Source organism: Arvicola amphibius, chromosome 6 (genome assembly GCF_903992535.2).
Source record: "Arvicola amphibius chromosome 6, mArvAmp1.2, whole genome shotgun sequence".
Classification (NCBI taxonomy): Eukaryota; Metazoa; Chordata; class Mammalia; order Rodentia; family Cricetidae; genus Arvicola; species Arvicola amphibius.
In genome coordinates, this window is record NC_052052.2 from 45,375,248 (window position 1) to 45,397,162 (window position 21,915).

Sequence of the window (21,915 nt, forward strand, 5' to 3'; positions counted from 1 at the left end):
GGGACATGGGACTGGGGATTGTCTTTTCATCCAGTTCGACCACAAGAGTCGGCTTCGATTATGTTGCCCAGCTGCCACAATCCCCTCGCTAATCCTAATCTACTCTTTGTGTGGTTTTTGTCATTGTCGTTGTTGCTTCTATTTCTTAAATTTATAAGGTGCTTTCTGATATATTATTTCATTTAATCCTAGCATCCCTGCCAGTTATATAAGTTATATAATCCAATTCCTTTACATTGAAGGTAAATAAGGCAAAAGAAAAAAAATCCATATCTTGTTTAAGGAAACATGCTAGATTACTGGTTTCCCCGTAGTCACTCAGATGGAGGGGACACACGCCGAGATCCTCAGCAGATGCCTGAAAGAGCAGATGGCAGCCAGCTCTGTATATAGTGTTCTCTTCTACACAGATACACTGGTGATGAAGTTTGTTCACACTGACTAACACTGAGTCGATTCTAAAACTGTAAGGTAGAAACGCAGACATGACTCTGTCGATAAAATTCTTCATGTGAAGACACAGAGAACTGATTCTGGAGCCCCAGCTCCTAAGTGGAAAACCAGGCACACCTGCAATCCCAACACTGTAGAAGTACAGATGTGTGTAGACATCCCACATCAGACACGGATCCTGACAACTCTCTGGCCAGCTGGTCTATGCACAGGAGTAAGCCCCATGTTTGCTGATAGAGCCTATGTCAAAAAGCACGGTGAAAAGTTATTAAGGAAGACATCTCATGTGGCCCTCAATCCCGCACAAGTGAGTGCATATGTGTTTACATGCACATGTACACACACACACACACCACACACAAGAATTTATTAAATAAGAAAAATTGTAACAAAATTTATCTACAACTCATGAATTGTTTATTTCTAGACTTTTCTGTTTCATATTTTTGAACCATTTTTGAAGATGGGCCACTGAAGCCACACGAAGACCATAGAGGAGGGACAGCCATTCTGATTGCCAAATCGAAGCCACGTTTTCCCATTCCGGTTCTTTACGGCCTCAGGCTTCTCAGGCTTCTCTCGTCATTAGTCCAGAATGGCATGCCGGATAACGGAATGCCGTTTCTTTTCTACCCAAAGCTGTAGTTGGTATGTAAGAGTCAGTCTATGACCACTCTCGAATGATCCTCAGGGGACACCGAGTGCCATTGTGAATAAAGAGGAAGGAGGTGGTGGATTGCCTTGAAGCCGTAGCTTTGCTTGCAGCAGGAGGAGCAATGACAGAATGCAGGAGTGAAATGCCACCACAGAGACCGTGGATCAAAGCTGCTTTCAGACTCCACACAAGCTCTGAGAGCAAGCCATGTGGGAGGATCCCTGGGGAAAGGCCGAGCAGGTGCCATGGTGACCCTAACATGTACCACTATGTACCAGGCTTACAAGACTCCACAGACGGCCCTTCTCAGAAGCCCAGTGGTGTGGGATGGGCAGCGTTCCAAGGCTGCAGGCAGGTGTGTAGTACCTTGCCCTTGCTTTCTTGCCAGCCGGCCTGGCTCAGGCTTTGTAACAAGTGAAAATAAAATGAAGCGCATTGCAAACTTGGTTGGGTGAGAACTCTGCCAGCTGTTGAGTAACTGTACAGTTTCTTTGTGGAGCAGGATCCTTGGCTGCCCCCCAAATCCCATACAATCTGTATGTCCTGATACTGTCTCCGAGATCTTCTTTAGAAAAAGATTTATTTAAAATAAAAACATTATTTTATATGTATGGCCTATTCTGTCTTGCACCATATGTATGCCTAGTGCTCTTGGAGGCCAGAAGAGAGCAGAGGGTCCCTTGGGAGTGAAGTTACAGATGGCTGTAAACTATCAGGTGGGTGCTGGGTACTCTGAAAGAGCAGCTGGTGTGCTTAACCACTGAGCTATCTCTCCAGCCCTCTGAACTCTTCTTAACGGCAAAGAGGGCAGGTTCTTCGAAGGTGAAACTGGCATCAGCCAGTGATGATAAGCCTAAGAGTGGAGTCAACTTTTAAATTCCGTGTACAATTGTACTGTTACTCACTTGGTGTACATCTTCACAGTCTTTCGATAATCAACCCGCAGAACACAGTGGATATCCAGTTACCCTAGAGGCTCCAGTATGGGCCAGACCAAAGTGTTATTGTTTGGGATGCCAGGAAGTCTCAAACTTGAGCCTTGTGGTTGGCGCTCATGCGGTACCACTGACTATTGTGACCGTCGCTGCTCTCTGCTGGCACCACCATCTTGCAACTAGTATGCCCACCAGCTCTTAGAGCATTTCCCGTGAGGTTTCTATTAGGGCTAATCTATCTTCATTCCCACTATCAGCATCCATGCTGTGTAGAGGCCACACCCCGAAAGACAGTAGCAGGAAAGTGAGGGCCTGAGGACGCTCTGCCAAACTCACTAAGCACATCTGGCGGGTCACCCGGAACTAGATTCCTCCCTACAGAAACTCTTTCCTCTTTGGTTTTCTTTTCTTTTTTTGTTACGCTGTCTAAACTCAAAAGAGAGCTTGCTGGAATTCAGAAGAAGCCAGGGAAGAGGTCTCTATTGCAAAGAAGGAGTCTCAGGGAGACACGTGGTCTTTCAGATTCCCTGGGGCACTGTTTCAAAGCATCCAGCACAGATGGACAGCCCCGGAACAAACGTGAATCACTACCCAGACACCAGACCCAGGCACAGCCAAACGAGTGAGCAGCCATCACAATGCACCCCACAGATCCAGGGAATAAGGGGGAAGTGTTGGCCCAGAGAGGAGACTGAAGGCAGCCTTACCAAGTGAAATGAATATACCACACAGACAGAAATACGATCAGGAACAAGAAGCCAGAAACAAACACACAAACAGGGTTGTCATTTATTTAGGGCATTTTCTGTCTCTGCCTTGATCAGGACACACATTTTGCCACCTGGCCTTTTTAGATTAAAAAGTTAGTATATACGCAGTATAAGAAAGCTCTAGAAAACATAGACAAAAGCTAAAGAGAAGCATCATTGCTGGTACTTTAGTATTCTTCCATCCGTGTGTGTGTGTGTGTGTGTGTGTGTGTGTGTGCTATATGTGGGGGGTGATATGTGGCTGGGTGCTGTGTGTTGGGATGGAGGTGTGTGGAAGGCAGAGATCAATGTCAGCGGTCTGACTCAGCTGTTCTTCGTTTTCCTACCTGGGGACCCACTGACTTGGTTTCAGCTGGTGAGCTTGTGGACTCTTCCCGCTCCATCCCTCCTCTGCTGTAGCACAGATAGTCACTACCTTTTTCTCCCAGGTTTTACATAGGTTTCTGAGGCTCCAAAGCTGGGTCCTGATCCTTCTATGGTAACCCATTTACTAACTGAGCTGCCTTCCCAGGCCCCATCTGAACATCTTTTCATACTGATTTGAATATTGATTGTATAAGGTTTTACTATTTACTGCAGTTTCTCGGACTACCCCTTTCCATATACTACTTCCTGCTTCATCCAGCTATACTCCAGTTTTCAGAACAATTCTCTTACATTCGGTTCCTATATTCACGATTCTAAGTAGTGTTTGTATTTGGAGTAGTTAAGGTTGCAGATACTTGGACATCTATTATTCGTGAAGTCATGGTGATGTCGTAGGTAAATCTGGAGGATGCCACTCAAAGTTCTGACTATGTGAATAGGCCATAGGCTTGCTTGGAAGTGGTCGCCCGTATCCAACATGTGGACCGCAGCGGTTTTAAGCATACCTTTCTTTCGGGATAGGAGGCCCACCCTGACAATCTTGCTCACCCATCTCCTTCACTTTGTGTGCAGCCCCTCTACTTGGCTGGGCCTGCTTCTCCTGGTCCTACTGGTTCCCCTCAACTTAATCAATGGCTTATTGCCTAATGTCTAACTCTTTAACTGCTTTTATTTTGGTAGTGGGAGATCTCGGCTCCTCAGGAAGTGGTGGCAGGAGAGGCTGTGCGTGAGAAGTGGAGAAGTGATGTCCCTGTCCCTGGAAGCACTTTCCTACTGCCATCTCCAGTACAAGGCTTTCTTCTGAAATCATCTCGGATCACCTTTTCCAGGAAACTCTCTCTGGCACTGCAGTCCCAAATTGACTTAGATGCCCGCCCTTCCTGTGCACTTCCTCACGGTTCTTTAGGTAGAATAGTTGCTCTCAGAATTGCCAAGAGATCAATTACAGGACACCGACCCACTCTGTGCCAAAACTCACAGACGTGGGTGCTCAGATCCCTTTTATGAAATGGCTTAGTAGTGACATATAATCTCCATGCCTCCTCCTGGCGTAACTCCAATTATTTGGGGGTTACTTATAGAATGCGATGAAAATGTTAGATGCACAGTTGATACAATCTATTCTTTAATGCATGTTAAGAAAATAAAATTGGTACCTTTTACCCAGTTGTTTTCTGTCTATGTTAGAGGGCATCCTCAGAACCCATAAGTACACTGGACTGACTACTTCTTGGAACTATTTGCACATCTCTGTTTAATTCTTCATTCAATTAACTGCTTCCTAATAGATTGTCATATTCAAGATAGAAAATAATATCTGTTTTTTTTTTATGTCCCCGACATTTAGGTCAGAGTTTTGTAAACAACAGATCCTTAAAAGATCCTTAAAAAATGGTTGCCTGTTGAGGACTTTGATCCATTTGGACTTGAGGTTTGTGCATGGTGATAGATATGGATCTACTTTCATTCTTCTACATGTTGATATTCAGTTATGCCAGCACCATTTGTTGAATATGCTTTCATTTTTCCATTTTATATTTTTTGCTTTTCTATCAAAAATCAGGTGTTCGTAGATGTGTGGATTGACATCTGGGTCTTTGATTTGGTTCCATTGGTCCTCCTATCTGTTTTTATGCCAATACCAGGTTGTTTTCAGTACTGTAGCTCTGTAGCAGAGTTTGAAGTCAACCACAATGAGCCTCATAGAAGAGAAAGTGGGAAGTACACTTGAACACATAGGCACAGGGGATCACTTCCTAAATATAATCCCAGTAGCACAGACACTGAGAGAAACAATTAATAAATGGGACCTCTTGAAATTGAAAGCTTCTGTAAAGCAAAGGTCACAGTCAACAAGACAAAACAGCAACCTACAGAATGGGAAAAGATCTTCACCAACCCCACATTGGACAGATGGCTGATCTCCAAAATATACAAGGAACTCAAGAAGTTGGTCATCCAAAGAATAAATAATCCAATAAAAATGGAGTACAGACCTAAACAGAACTCTCAATAGAGGAATCTAAGTGACTGAAAGACACTTAAGGAAATGCTCAACATCCTTAGCCATCAGAGAAATGCAAATCAAAACAACTTTGAGATTCCATCTTACACCTGTAAGAATGGCCAAGATCAAAAACACTGATTGCTGGTGGGAGTGTGAACTGGTACAGCCCCTTTGGATATCAGTATGGCAATGTCTCAGAAAATTAGGAAACAACCTACCTTAAGACCCAGCAATACCACTTTGGGCATATACCCAAAGGATGCTCAACCATACCACAAGGACATGTGCTCAGCTATGTTCACAGCAGCATTGCTTGTCATAGCCAGAACCAGGAAACAACCTAAATGCCCCTCAACCAAAGAATGGATAAGGAGAATGTGGTACATTTATACAATAGAGTACTACACAGCAGAAAAAAATATAATGACATCTTAAATTCACAGGCAAATGGATGGATCTAGAAAACATCATATTGAGTGAGGTAATCCAGACCCAGAATCATAAGTTGCTTTTAGACATAAATCAAACAAACAAACAAACAAACAGCCTACAATTCACAATCCCAGAGAACCTAGACAACAATGAGGACCCTAAGAGAGACATACATGGATCTAATCTACATGGGAAGTAGAAAAAGACAAGATCTTCTGAGTAAATTGGGAGCATGGGGACCATAGGAGAGAGTATAAGGGGAGGGGAAAGGATGGGAATGGAGAAAAATATATAGCTCAATGAAAACAACAATAAAAGGGTTGCCTGAACCAATGACAGAATACTGTAATGTGCTGTAGAACATTTCTACTAGTTTCTTTCTCCTTATAACTCCCCCCCCCCCCCAGTCATTGCCAGCACCAACTTCTGCTGTTTCCTTCAAATAAATCTATAAAGGATATAACTTTATTGGATCAGTCTAATGAAGAAATGTTGTAAAAGTAAAATTTAAAAGAAACTCAGTTGTGTTTTCCCTGAAACAAACCCGCAGAGAGTCACACTACTATCTCAGATGTTAGACGTGGTTTGGCCTTACACCAACTTCTGGAACAGCAGAGGCCGTCACCCTTCGTGACCCTCTTCTCACGGCTTTCATGACCCTTTGCATATCTCTGCCTTTTGACTAGAGCAGGGACCACTATCTGCTCCACACCTCCGCTTGTGGCTCCTTCCATCCCTTCTTATCTTTGCTAAGCCAGCTCTGGGGTGGTGACAGGAGGGAGCCAGCAGATGGCAGAAGGCACCACAGTTTCTCAGGGTTTCCTGGCCTCCAATTTAAGCAGGACTTGGAGGGAGATGAGAAGTCCACTTGCTGAGCCCGAAAGGGAAAAATCAGGGATGAAGAACAGAAGCGTGAGGTATGTGTGAAGCCTTTGATTAAAACCAGGAGCGACTCTGCCTTCAGGAATGCAGGCTGAACTGACTGGAAGGTCACACAATGGCCTCGCAATTGTCCCTAGGGTGATGCTTTCCTGACTCCCAATTATCTGCACAAGCCTGGATTCTATAATGAAGAGTCATAAAGCAACATCCTAGGAATAGCTCATTTCTGAAGCAGTAAAAACTTTTTTTTCTTTCAACCCAGCCATTCTCTAGTTGAGTTTCTTTGACCGACTCTAACAAATATCCCCACTAAAAGGACAAACTCAACAAAAAAGATTGAAACTCCCGTGTTTCAGAGCTATGCACTGCCCTGGGGAGCTAGCTCTGTTTTTTCCTTGGCTGTCTTTTTAAAAACGACTCACTGGGTATCATCTGCACCATCTAAACCCCACACTTTGCTAGGCTTATTCTTTTTGACCTATTTGAAAGAGGGAAAGAATGAAGGCTCTAACGAATAAAACTTCATTTGAAGAATCTTACAACATGACCTCTTTTTAGTCTGCTGTTATATAATCTGTACCCAAGGTCCTTTCGTCCACAATCCACTCTTGACTCAGAATCTGTCACGTTGCAATGTCTTCCTCATCTTAGCGACCTCTCTCCCCAGAGACAACACCCTCCTTGAAGCAAGACTTATACCTCAATTCATTTCTGTGCCCCTAGAGCATAGAGTTGACTCTCAAATCAGAACACACATGGTTATTGAATGAATGCAAGAATGTCACAGTTGACATCTCTCATCTGACAAGCCAGATCCATTGGACAATGCTTGGCAGTCAAAGATCACAAGGGAGCACTTGAGGGGCACTGCTCTAATGCTCTAACTTTGCCCTTCCTCTCCAACCTCTGCAAAATCCTAAGAGCTCCAGCCTAAACAGACAGTGTCTATAGCCTTCGTGTAGGTTATGTACATGTAGGGAGCATGTTCATGAAAAATATTGTCTCAGTAATAGTCTATTAGAAAAAAGTTCCCCCGTTTATTCTTAGGATAACATCTTCAAAACACTTGTCTAAACCAGGTGGTGGTGGTGAACGCCTTTAATTCCAGCACGGGAGAGGCAGAAGAAAAACCCTGTCTCCAAAACAAAATGAAACAAAACAAAATAAAAATCTTTTGTCTAACACTTGGTAAAAGCAACCATTTGCCTATTTCCCTAGGTAGTTACACTGGTCAGAACTTCACTGCGTTATCTGGTACTGTAGAGGAGAAGGTGGAAGGATACCTTTCTCTACTCACAATAACAGTGACCCACCTTTCTAGAACCAACCCGTGGCTTTCTGAATGAAAAGGCTTAACTGCCCCAAAGCCACAGACAGCATGATGACGAGTCCACGCCCTAGCAAGAAGCAGAACTTCTCTGGGCACAATGACAATAGATTTCTGCAATTCTGTCTTGAGAATCCACTTCTAAACTCTAGGACTCTCCTTCCAGAGACGACGAGAAAAATCATGATGGTCAGTTAATCTGCATGTAGGAAGTAGCTCCCCACCACGGTGTTTTTCTTCTAGGGGATTTTGAAAATGACATTCATTGGCAACGATCCCCATTAGACTTCACCAGATAGATTGCTGGAATGCAAAAAAACCCAAAAAAACCAAAAAACAAAAAACCGGGATTCTGGTTTCTAGAACCCACTCTGTGGGGAATAAACTGAAACCGAGACTCCCTGTACTCTGACCCCACACTTCAATCTGAAGAAATCTGTGAGGGAAAAGATCTCTGAGGTGCCTCTTAGATGAGACATCTCATAGACATTTTGGTGGTAGAAAAGAGATTGGCTTTCAAGTATGGATTTGTACTAATGGTGATGGTCATTTAAAAAATAATTCTTAGCACTCGCTCTAAGACAAGGCTTGCTATTATAGCAGTATGGAAAAGGGTTTCTGAGGTAAGAATTAGCATCAGATAATCATAATAAAAATGGTATTTGTAGATAATGTAGATGCTATGAAGAAAACAGAGCACAGTTTCGTGGCTAGTAGGTCTACCCTGTATTGTTGAGTCCTCTACAGCCTCCCCACAGAGGTACCATCACTTTCCTCAGACGTTACTCTCGGAGCACAGACAGGGCAGGGAGTGACGGTGTGCCATTGGATTCTGACGTCTCTCCATTTCCACACCACTTCAACCAAAGAATTGGGTTGGACAAAGGTTGGGTTTACATAGATTTTAGCAACTGATAAGCTACTGAGTTAATTTTTCTTATACTTTCCCTCTTCTATGAGCTTCCCCCGCTTATAACTATCCCTGTATTGGTATCTAGGTATTTATTTGTGAATATCATGGCGTTTGTCCAGAGCGAGAGTTTTCTGCTTATCTGTCCTGAGAGGGCTGTGCTCCTCAAGAACATAGAACATCTTTTACACACACACACACACACACACACACACAGAGAGAGAGACAGAGAGAGAGAGAGACAGACAGAGACAGAGAGAGACAGAGAGACAGAGAGAAAAAAAGACAGAGAGAGAAGTCATGATACAGTCCTTAGAGTAAATTCCAAACTGTCTTGGGCCCCACATCTGCTCACACCTCCCTGCCTCTGTTCTGTAGAACTCAACCTCAGACTGCTCTGATTGAGAACTAGGCTGAACCCTAGCTCAGGGAAAGTGTTAAATAAAGATTTGTTGATGAATGAACAAACTCTGGCCTCTCAACTTGCTTAGCCTTTTGTTCTCTGTGTGGCTGCTTTCTTATTCTCTAAGCCTTGGACTATGTTACATACTAAACAGTTTCTTTCTCCAGCTGCTATTTAAAGAGCTCCCCCTTCCTTACAGCATCGATCACAGCTCTGTACCATTAGCATTTGTTTGTCTTTCAAAACTGTCTTCCCTTCTTTTCAATTCTAAACCCCAGTGGGGCTTTCTGCCACACTCACCAATGGGTTAACTAGCAAGGCCTGGCACTTGTCTGGGGCACAGTACTAATTCTGAACAACCACCTGTCCAGTGGCCCAACCAGTGATTATCTGAACACCAGAGATATTCTTGGAAATTCCCAGCATGCCAAACTTATTACTTTCTTAGACTTTTGTTCACTTGGGGAGGGGCTGACTTACCTATTTCCTAAGTGACCTTCCACACAATTCTAAAGCAATTCCAATTTAAAATGAAAAGTGACGTGAAACTTGCCATAGATGTAAAATCCCATTTTGTTGTTCCCCTGGGCTAAGACTGTTTTTACACTAAGCTTCAGAAACCATCGGCCTTCCAGAGGCACCGGAAAAGTGAGAGGGGTTTGTATAAAAGGTGTGTTCCCAATGCTCCTTGCAAAATGCCATCACTGAACATTTAAGGAATTTTCTATTTAAAATTAATTTATAGATTTTCTTTGGGATTAAACAGGCCACACGCCTCCTTTTTAGCTGAGGTAGAAGGGGTGGAAGGCGCGGCGGTAAACCAAATAATAATCGTGGAATTGGAAATCGATGCTTCAGCCTCCGGTCTGCATAGCTATTAGCGCTGTTTACGTCAGTTAGCATCTGGCCCCCAAATGTTATCAGTCTTGAGCTCTGCACCTGCAGACAGTCTGACATTTGGTTTTGAAATATGCGCTTTGGGAGGAAGAAGCAGTGAGAAAATGGGGAGGAAAAGACGTGAGATAAAATGGAGAAAACCCAGAGTTATTCCTTCTTTCTCAGGCAGTCTGTATAGGAACACTGCATTTCTTTTTCCCCAAGACCCTGAGGACACTCACTGCAGCACTCCAGGGGCTGAGCACGCAATGCACGACCCACTTCAGGCCCCTGATCGCTTTGGGAGGAAAGAAGGAACCTTTTAAAAACTGTTTAAAATTTTAGAGATGTATTTCTTGAACATATTTACCGGCACCACTTGTATGACTGGTGTCTGCAGAGGCCAGAGAGGGCTGAACTAGAGGAACAGAGAGTTGTGAGCTGCCCATTGTGAGTCCTCGGAGGAGATCCCAGGTCTTGGGCAAGGACAGCAAATGCTCTTAAATGCTGATTCATCTATCCAGACTTCAGGAATATGCTGGGAAGAGGTGTGGAAACCACTTACGCTCAAATAAAACAAAACCCAACCTGTGACTGGTCAGACCATGCTGATCTCATTCACATTCTCTGTCTGCAAATGCTGCCCAGCCATGCTTTGAAGTAAAGTCCCTCTGATTTTGAGGAAGGCTGCCTAATATGCAAACCGCTCTTGATAAATTAAATTCTGCTGATTTGTAAAGAGAACGGATAGATAAGATGAGCAGAGAACAGGAGGTTTAAACCCGAATATGGTGATAATACCTTCAAGTAAAAATTGTCCAAGTTCTACGATAAAAAGACAGATATTTCCAGGATGGTTTAAAAAACATGTCTCAACTACAATGCAGCTTCAAATAAGTCACCTTAAAATAGGAGGGCAGAAATAGGTTCGGAGGAGAAGATTACAAGCTGATGCACCAAGATGAGGATAATGGAATTGAAACAAGAATTGCCTAATTATACAAACAAGAAGGTTTCACAGCCCCAGATACTATCATGAGCAAAAAGAGCCATGCCATAATGATTAAGGAAGAAATCTGTGTGGCTATATAGCCGTCCTAAATATTTATGTGCTTCACAACCATTTTAAAACACATGAGGCAAGATGAATAGATTGAGAGAAGAAAGAAAAAAATGAGAATTATTAGCCTCAGTGATTGATAAAACAGAGGCACAGTAGCCCAGGGCCGACAGAGAAAACCATGAACATCATCACTTTTGACTAACTGACACTGGGAAACACTGCGGTTAGCAAGGGTGGGATTCACAGTCTTTGCAAGGGTACGTGGAACATTAGTCAAGGTAGATGATCTCCTGGGCAATAAAATAAGTCTGAGTAACATAAAAAAATTCAAGTCATGCCAAGTTTGTTCTCTTCGCAGAATGAAATTAAATGAGAAATTAACAGTAAGTCCAGGTGTTGAGAAATCTGACTTATTCTAAATTGCTCATGGGCCAAAGAAGGAAATAACAAGTGTTGTGAACTGAATAAAGATTGGAATCTACATAGCAAGTTCTGTTGGATAAAGCTAAGGCAGTATTTACAGATAACTCTACAGCAGTAAATGCTTTTATAACAGAATCAAAATGTCGATGGATTTAGTAGTTAGCTTAGGAAATCGAGGAAATGAGAATGAGAATCTCAAGTAAGCAAAAGAAAAAAGAGAAAAGTGGAAATAAGTTCCAAGAAAGAGAGAAGAACCATGCTGGCTAGCTGTAGTTCAACTTGACACAGCTGGAGTTATCTGAAAGAAGAGAATGTCAACTGAGAAAGCGCCCCAATAGATAGGGCATAGGCACGCCTGTAGAGCACTTTCTTGACTGATGGTTGATGTGGGCAGGCCTAGCCTATGGCAGGTTGTGTCGCGCCTAGGCTGGTGGTCCTGAGTTCTATAAAAATGCTTTGCCTGGGCATTTTTAAAAAACTCTATTTATTTACAAAAAACCAACAAAACAACCCCCTCCCAAAACCCCAATCTTTTCTCATTTTATGTAACAATCCCAGTTCTCACTCCTTCCCCTCCTCCTGCTTCCTCCAACTTCTCCCTCCAACCTTATCCACTCCTCAGAAAGGGTAAGCTTCCCATGGGGAGTAAACAAAGTCTAGCACATTGCTTTAAGGAGGACCAAGGCCCTCCCTATTCTATCTACACGGAACAAGGAAGGTATCCTTTCATTGAGAATGGGTTCCAAAAAGCTAGTACAAGCAGTAGGGATAAATCCTGATCTCACAGCCAGTGGCCCCATAGTTTTCCCCAGCCATACAATTGTCACCCTCATTCAGAGGGCCTAGATTGGTCTTATGTTGGTTTCCCTGCCGGCAGGCCATAGTCCATGAGCTTCTATTAGCTCAGGTAAGCTATTTCAATGGGTATCCTCATCATAGTCTTGACCCTTTTGCTCATATTATTGCTTTTTCCTCTCTTCAACTGGACTTCTGCTGTGGATCTCCACATCTGCTTCCATCAGCTTCTAGATGAAGGTTCTATGATGATATTTAAGATAATTATCAATCTGAGTACAGGGCAAGGCCTGTTCAGGCACCCTCTCCATAAATGCTTAGGGTCTTAGCTGGGGTGGTCTTTGTAGATTCCTGGGAGTTTCTCTAATGCCAGGTTTCTTGCTAGTCCCATAATGGCTCCCTCCATCAAGATATCTCTTTCCTTGTTCTCCCTCTCTGTTCCTCCCCCCATCTCTACCATCTTGTTCCCTCAAGTTCTCCTCCCCTATCCCCTTCTCCCCTTCTCCTTCCTTCTCTCCCCATCCCCATATTCCCAATTTTCTCAGGTCTTGTCTATTTCCCCTTCCCTGGGGATCCATGAATGTCTCTGTTACCTAGCTTCTCAGGGGATCATGGACTATAGGCTCATTATCCTCTGCTTTACGTCTTATATCCACTTATGAGTGAGTACATACCCTGCTCATCTTTCTGGGTCTGGGTTACCTCACTCAGGATGTTTTCTTCTAGTTCCATCCATTTGCATGCAAATTTCGTGATGTCCTTGTTTCTTACCACTGAGTAGTACTCCATTGTGCAAATGTACCACATTTTCTTTATCTATGCTTCAGTTGAGGGGCATCTAGGTTGTGGTTATTACGAATAATGCTGTTATGAACATGGTTGAGCAAATATCATCATAGTATGACTGAGCATCCTTTGGGTATATGGTATGGGCTTTTAAAAAAAACAACAAACTTACAGGTCTTTTGCTTATATATTATGGTTTCCAGTTTTGTATTTTTATGCCAAACAGCATATAATTAATATTAAGCCTCTGAGTGGATATTCGGGAACTGGTGGGTAGGAGAGAACCCTACAGTTACAAACTCTGATATGGAAAAGTCAGAGAAATAAACCTTTTCCTCATCAAGTAACTTTTGGTCATAGTATTTCATCACAGCAATAGAGACGCCAACTAAAACAAGAAGAATGGATAGACACTGGGTTCTGAGGAAAGGCTGACAGTAAATAATAGATATATGAGCTCATTTCTTATTTTATCTCTCTCAAAGGCTTTTACTTTTTGCTGGTAGATAAGTGCATGAAAATATATTTGATAGTGGATGTGTAAAATCCAATGTGAAAATCAATGGTTTGAGATTGATTTAACTGTACATATATTCATTGAAATCTCTCTATTTCTCTGTCTACCTATCTATCTAACTATTAATTTTACTGTGTGATATTTTTGTTTCCAAATTCTTTATGATAAGATTTTTTTAATAAGTTTTGGAAAAGGAGAAGGAAATCAATGAATCTCATATTGTCTGGATGATAAAATTACAAACCTGTAGTTGGATGAAGAATGAGAGAAAGAGACAAACAGAAGTACAAAGAAACAAACTCCCAATATAAGAAATGAGAGGGAAATATGCCAGGGTCTCTTCTAAAGGCAGAGGAATGGTAAACAATACCATGAATAACTTTATACCAACACACTGACAACATCTATAAAATGGATAATTTCTTTAAAATTATATAAGCTACTAATGTTCATACATAAAGAGATAACATGAAGGTACCTGCATCTATTATGAAATTGATTTTAAAGTTTAGAACTTTCTCATAAAGAAGATTGTATGTAAAAATTTAAAGAAATTTTACTGCTTCTACCTCTATTGGGACAAAGAGAATATTTATGACTCATTGCACAAGGTCAAGGTTTCTCTAATATAAGTCAGACAAAAATCACCTTAACAAGGAAATCTACACAATGTCCCCAGATGACAGGTATAAAAATTCTTAACAAATGATAGTATAGCCACTTCAATTATACATGAGGATTACTCACAATGGTCAAATAGTGATTATCAAAGAAATATAAGGTTGTTGCAATGCTCAACAGGTCAATGCAATTTTGTTATATTAAAGCCTAGAAAATAAATTGAATGAACATAATTATCTCAGTAGATGCAGAAAAGTCCAGCATCCATTCTAGATTTAAAAAGAAAGTTAATAGAAGGGAAATTATTTAAGCAAATGTTATATAAAAGACATTTGGCATCATGAATTTAGGTAAAAAACAAAATTATTTTCCCTTAAAGATTGAAAAAGAAAGTGCTTATTTTTACTATCTGTGCTCAGTATTTTGCTGAAGGCTATAAGTAACTGCTGTTAGAGAAGACACACAGAAAAGACATCAACACGGGAGGGAAGACAGAAGATTGTCTGTTGGTGGATATATGTGAACAGTCATAGATTGTCTATTCACAGATGTATGTGGAACAGTCATTGCAGCTTCTGTACAGTGAAGACCTAGAAATGACATAAGGAAAGCAGGCGGATGGATAAGTAGCCTGTGATGTGAACGTCTAATGGATTACCGTGTGGCACTAAGAAGAAACGCACTATTGATCCCCACGCCAATCTAGGGAAAAACTAATGGTGTCACGGTAAAGAAGGCAGATAAAAGAGTGCCTGCTCTTGAATTTATTTGCATAAAAGTTTTAGAAAATGAATAGCCCAGTTTCTTAAGCTCTGGGTCATGATGAGCATGGAGGTCATATAACTGAATATGAAGATTGAGAAAAATTGGCCATGGTAAAAAGATTTCTGAACACAGTGGTCAAAAATTAATTCAAAATCAAACAGGTAATGGCTCAAGCTCTTCCAGGCAGCTTCCAGCTTTGTTGCATTGTGGGACTTCCTGCATCCCACATGGAGCTACAAGGCCATGCAACATCAGAAATACAATGAGACTGTAGTATATATGAAGTGCAGTGTTTTTACTTTTTAGGTAAAGATTCCAGTTCTTACAGAAGCAATCATTTCATTATGGAAAATACAGATTTCATAATTACCCCGCTCTCATTCTTCAGCATATACCACGCTAGTGTGTCCTTGGATTGTATTGTGTTAGAATGTTTAGTTTTTTAAATCCTTAGCTTGCTGACCTGAGTTTCACAAAAACTCATTCATTGAGTTTTGGCTTTGGATGAGGAAAGACTTTCCAACAGTGTCTGAAATGATTTTCAATGTATTTGTGCTAGTTTGTGCCTATGTGAAGTGGTGTTGTTAGCGCTGACAATTTAAAATTGCAATATTGATTGACTCTGAAAAAAATATTGAGCATTTTCTATGTTCTGCAGTACCAAATATTCAGCCAACATTTAATTCTCATGTAAGAAAAACACACCTAGCTCATTAGCACTTAAATTTTCTTTCATCTTATGAGATGCTAAAATTGTATGTCTTTCAAAGAATTGTTTAGAATTAATTTATTTATGATTTATTATCAATAAATGTTATATAGATATCAATACAGAAGAAATGGGAAAGGTCATAAAAAATGGAATGTAATGATTGTTTTCCAAGTGTGTGTGTCTGTTTGTGTATGTGTATGAGAGAAAGAGAGAGAGAGAAGGAGAGAGAGAGAGAGAGAGAGAGAGAGAGAGAGAGAGAGAGAGAATAGTTATTAATCTATTGTTCATGTGATTTAGTGCCAGGAAGTTGATATGCAGGCAGGGGAGCACTCGTGTGTAATAGTAGGTGCTTTGTTTCTTCAGCACGCTGTTGCTAAAGCTTTAGATGCATTTTTGAAAAAAAACTGGTCCTAGAGAGAAATATATTTTATACAGCTTATTGTACAGCCTAAGAAAAATGACAAAAATTAAAGAGTAATTTGCATGAGTTTTATCCAATTCCAACTCTTTTTTTGTTTGTTTGTTTTTCAAGACAGAGTTTCTCTGAGAAAATAGCCCTGACTGTCCTGGAACTGGCTCTGTAGACCAGGCTGGCTTCGATTAAATTCAGAGATCCACCTGCCTCTGCTTCCCAAGTGCTGGAATTAAAGGCGTGTGCCACCACCACCCGGTCAATTCCAACTCTTAAGAAGTTAATAATTAATACTCAAGGTGCATATTTTGAATGCTATATACATAACAGAGTATGTACATCTCAGATGAAAGTAACAGAGAGCAAAAGTTTATTTACTGAGTGTTACTATTTATAACTATAACTGTGAGGGTCACTAAATACATTTTTCTGATTTATTGAAAATTCAGTGTGCAGTTTTATTACTTCCTGTTCATTTTTACAGCAGTTTGTTATTTTTAACCTAAAATATATGTGATAATTTCATACCATGCGATTTTTCATCTATTCATTGATGGTTCCCTGGTGTGACCGAGACAATGAGAACCAGAGAAAGAATAGGACAACTGGCCAGGGCAGCAGGACACAAACCTGGAGACCAGCAAAGAGGGCTCAGAGGACAATGATTAGGGAAGGCTGCCAGGCTCCCAGCCTGCATTCCCGAGGAAGCCTAGATTCAGACGTAGGCTGTCATATATTATTGTCCTCAGTTCAGGTGAAATCATTATGTAAAATGTAAAGTCCTTATAAAACCATTTTGCATTTGTCCCAGGTAGGGATTCTACTTTTGTGATGAAATACCATAACGAAAAGCTACTTGGAGGAAAGCGTTTATTTGGTTTAAACTTCCATATCATAGTTTATCATTCAGGGAAGTCAGGGTAGGAACCTAAATAGGGCAGGAACTTCAAGGCAGGAGCTGATGCAGAGGCCTTGGAGGCGTGCTACTTATTGCTCCCCATGGCTTGCTCAGCCTGTTTTCTTATGTGATGACACCACCCACAATAAGCTGGGCCTTCTGCACCAGGCGTTAACTAAGAAAAAAATCCTACAGGCTTGCAGCTTGATCTTATGGAGACATTTTCTGAGCTTGGAGACATTTTCTCAGCTGAGGTTTCCAACTCTCAAATGATTCTAGCCTGTATCAAATTGACATAAAACTAGCCAGCACAGAACTGATTTTGCATCTGAAGACTTTCAAAAATAAATGGCATTTGCGATTGCATTAGTGCTCGGGCAGTGTCTCCAGTCATTGTCACACTGGCGTCATTGGTCATTAGTTTTATAAATTAAATCTTCCTGTGATTTAGACCAACATCCCCTGAGTTGGTCATAACTATTTCTTCACCAGAGGAAATTCCTTTCCTTAACTACCTAAGTGCTATGATGAGAAAAAGCCAGGCATAGTGAGGACTGGCTCACCACGGTAGCATCCTTGGGTAACTCTAGCCATCTTTTCCTTGACCACAGAAATCCTAAATCACTTTACAGGCTCCAACTTTCCTGCTTGGAGCATTCTTTTCCAAAGTGAGATAGAGGGATAGTGTTCTGAAGAGGACACAGAAGCTCTTGTTTTATTGAAAATTGATTCATATGATATTCTGACTACAGTTTTCACTGCCCCAACTCCTCCCAGATTCTCCCTATCTCTCCATCCACCTCCTATTTTAAACAGATAAAACTTCATTTTCCTTTTTAGCTGCAATTCCAACTGAGGCTTCCATTCAGAAAGGGCTTTACTGCTTTAAAAACTCATCTTTCAATGACAGAAAGTGTGACTACCTCCAGCTCTCAGCCCAAGGAGACACATAGCAGAAAGTGTGACTACCTCCAGCTCTCATCCCGAGGAGACACATTAATAGAAAGTGTGACTACCTCCAGCTCTCATCCTGAGGAGACACATTAATAGAAAGTGTGACTACCTCCAGCTCTCATCCTGAGGAGACACATTAATAGAAAGTGTGACTACCTCCAGCTCTAAGCCTGAGGAGACAGAGGAGACACATAACAAAAAGTGTGACTAACTTCAGCTCTCAGCCCAAGGAGACTCATTTGCAAGGCTTTTCTTCCAACTGCTTTTCCTACAGGTCTGTCTGTTGACTCACAAGCAGCTAAACAGAATGTCTGAAGGGCCAATTTGTTTGACAGACTCATTCACAAATACTTCTCAGCTTTGTCAATAATCCCATTTCCTTGTTTTTAGTTCTTTACAACCCATTCTCTCAACATGGATTTTTCTCTTTAATACCCAATTATCTTAACTGACTGGGAAATTACCTGGTCCAACAAAAACATCACTTTCAAATGGACAGAGGACTCTTCACATAACATCTCGGGCCCACCTATTTCTGACTCACAGGTGCACGTACTGTTTTCTGTGTTACTTCAATAATATGGGATTACTTGGACAAATGGGAGACAGCCTCAGCAGCCTGGCTGTATTTATTATATACTGCTTCTCAATTTTATAAGTGAGTCACTTCTTCACTATTCTTTCATATTTTTTTTAAATAATCTATTCTAAAGCCTGACTCCTCTACAACAGACAAGGAAGCTCACTCATTCCATTCTGTATGCCGTTTTACAGGTTTATTCTATTTTAATGTAGAATTAGGAGCTGCTCCAGGAACGTTTATCTAGTGTAGGCGGAAGCCACTTTCATACTTAACGGGACGACTGTGTGTGTGGTAGCTGATTCTTTGTTTTATCCATATGAAGCGTAACAGTTGTGCTAATGGACAACTACAAATCTCACTGCTGTTTGGGGAAAACAAAGCTACAAAAGGAAAAGACGCAAACTCTCAAATAACCTCTGCAGTCTCTTTAGTAGGGTTATCATATTTACTTAGGATGCAAGCAGGTTTTTAAAAATTGAAAACAGAACAAAACTGAAAGAGGCATTTATCTGTCCTCATCTAAACCTCTAACTCTTCACCACTGCTGACTGAGAGTCAGGTTCTAACAACATGGTGTGGTTGTGAAAAACGCTTGTATGCCACCGTTGTTGGTCTGTATTGTAACCAAGCTGAGCCACACACTCTCCCAGCACTGGGCTCTGTCCCTGGTGATTGTGTTCTCCATACTCCTTCTCTGTCAGCATCATCTGGAACGTCGTTCTTGGTAACCCCACAGGTCCTAATGCAAGTGTGAGCAGACTCCGTGGCGGTAGATGGGAAAACCACTCGGCACCTCTAAATGGGAGTAACTCCTTAAAAACTTCCAACCTTCTGTTTGTTCAGAATGATCAGAGAATACTCAGAGGGACTTAGAGGATCCTCTAAACAGTGGTATGTCACATCTCTGACTCAGCCAGGGGCTTTGCCCAGAGGACGATCTGGACTTTCACAGAGGCTCTGCCCTTTGCCGGCTAATGGGTCATGGATGGAACATAGCATAAAGACGTAGCATAAAGTAGTGGCAGAGGAGAAAGCTGAAAGACCGCTGTGGGGGCTGAGTGAAATGACTTGTGACACAGATATTCACTGTAGCTTCCCAGCCTTGACAGCACAGAACCAACGTGGCAACACACAAGCGCCTTGTGGGTCTTTTTAGAGGAGGGAATTGGTAGGCAACCATTTTGCCTCATTTCTGGACAAGCAGATGACAGGTGGAGAAGGTCCAGAAGCCCTCATGCACACAGGGAAGCTGTTAAAGTGGGAAGCAGAAAGTTAGCAGAGTTCACTGAAAAAGCTCAGGCTGGGAAGGAGTCAACTGAGGTAAGAGGCTCCAGAGAAGATGGCCTAAGGCCAGAGGCCTAATAGGGTTTTCAAAAGTTAGTGAATCAGGAACAGCCAAACCATGGGTGGTAGGCATTGATCCTGCTGTCTAAAAGCTCATACAATCTTCACCTTCTGCCTGGAAGCTAGGCATACCTTAGGGACATAATTATAGTTAATGAGATGTAGGCATGAGTCTTTGGTTTAAAAGATTAAAAGATTGTATCAGATCAGATTGAAATTGTCATAGGTTATGCATTAAAGTATAACTAAAAATTAGCCATTGCACCAAATCCAGCTAAAAACACAACAAAACATTAAAACCCAAACTACAGGACAATAGACCTAATAAACATGGATCCCAAAATGTTCAATACAATACTTGCAAACAGAATAGAGGCATACATTGAAAAGTTTATTCACCATGGCCAAGTTGACTTTATATCTGAAGTTCAACATATGTAAGTCAATAAATATAACAAACCAAATAAATGGACTTAAGAACAAAAATCACATGATCTTCTCAATAGACACAGTAAAAGCCTTCGACAAAATCCAACACACCCTTGTGATAAATGTCTCAGAGTATGTGGGATTATAAGGGGGCATACCTCAATGGAATAAAATCTATATATGAGAAACCCACAATCAACATCATCGTGAATTATAGAAAAACTTGGGGCTATACCACTGGAGTCAGGAATGATAAGGGACTGCCTATTGTCCCCAATCCTTTTCAATATTGTACTTTAAGTACCAGCTAGAGAAAAAAGGCAAGGGAAGAAAATTAGAGTGACCCAAATATGAAAAGTTAAACTTTTCCTATTTGTCGGTGACATGATATTATGCATAATGAATCCCAAAACTTCTACCAGAAACTTCTAGAAATGACAAACAAATTTAGCAGTGTGGCAGGTTACAGAATCAACTTCCACAAATCAATAGCATTTCCGTATACCAGCAACATGCATATAGAGAAAGAGATGATAGATGCACACCCATTCTCAGTAGCCTCAGAGAAGACAAAATGTCTAGGAATAAACTTAACCAAGGTAAAGGACCTTCACAATAAAAACTTTAAACTTCTGAAGAAAGAGATTTAGAAAGACATATGAAAGTGGAAGGACTGCAGTGCTCCTGGACTGGTAGAAGTAATGTTATGAAAATGATCATTTTTATCAAAAGCCATTTACAGATTCAATGCAGCCTCAAGCAAAATCCCCATCTTATTCTTCACAGAAATAGGAAAAAAATCCTAAAATTCATTTGGAATCATAAAACATTCCAAGTAGTCTAAAGAATTTGAGCAAATAGAACAATGCTGGAGAGATTACTATTCCAGATCTCAAGAAAGATTACAGATTAATAGTAATAAAAACAAAATGGTCCTAGCACAAACACAGACGTGTAGATCGATGGAATAAAACTGAAGATTCAAGCATGAGTAAATACACGAAACTTCAGGCATTTAATATTTGTCAGAGATGGCAAAAACTAACAGGAGGAAAGACAGCATTTTTGACAGATGTTGCTGGGAAAACTCGATGTCCACATACAGAAAAATGAAATTAGGCCTGTATTTATCACCTTGCATAAAAACTAACTCTAAATAAACCAAAGACATAAATGTGAAATCTGAAACACTGAAACTCCTGGAAGAAAACTTAGGATGTGCCCTAGAGGACAGAGGTGTAGGAAAGGGATTCCTGGGTAGGACTCCATTTGGCCAAGAATTAGGGTCAATATTTGATGAGTGGAACTTCATAAAACTAAAATGCATCTCCACAGATAAAGAAACAACCAACTGGGTGAAAAGGCAGACAACAGAATGAGGGAGAACCTTTATTAATATCTAGAATATAAAAAAGCTTTAGAAATAGTTCAAAGGATGTTAAAAAAAAAGCAACCCCCCAAAAACCCAACCAACCAACCATCAAACAAAAACCAATAACAACAAACAAACAAAAAAAAAAACAAAATAAAAATAAGAAGAGCCTGAGACCTGAATTGAAAGTTCTCATACATGAAAAAATGGATAATAAACATCTC

The 21,915-nt window shown here is 41.0% G+C and overlaps 1 protein-coding gene across 2 annotated transcripts in view; it reads right to left on the bottom strand.

Annotated features, from left to right (window-relative positions):
• The window catches only part of Pde4b (phosphodiesterase 4B), a 429,840-nt gene that overhangs the window by 119,164 nt on the left and 288,761 nt on the right, over positions 1-21,915 (bottom strand). The gene's annotated exons all lie outside the window — the stretch shown is intronic.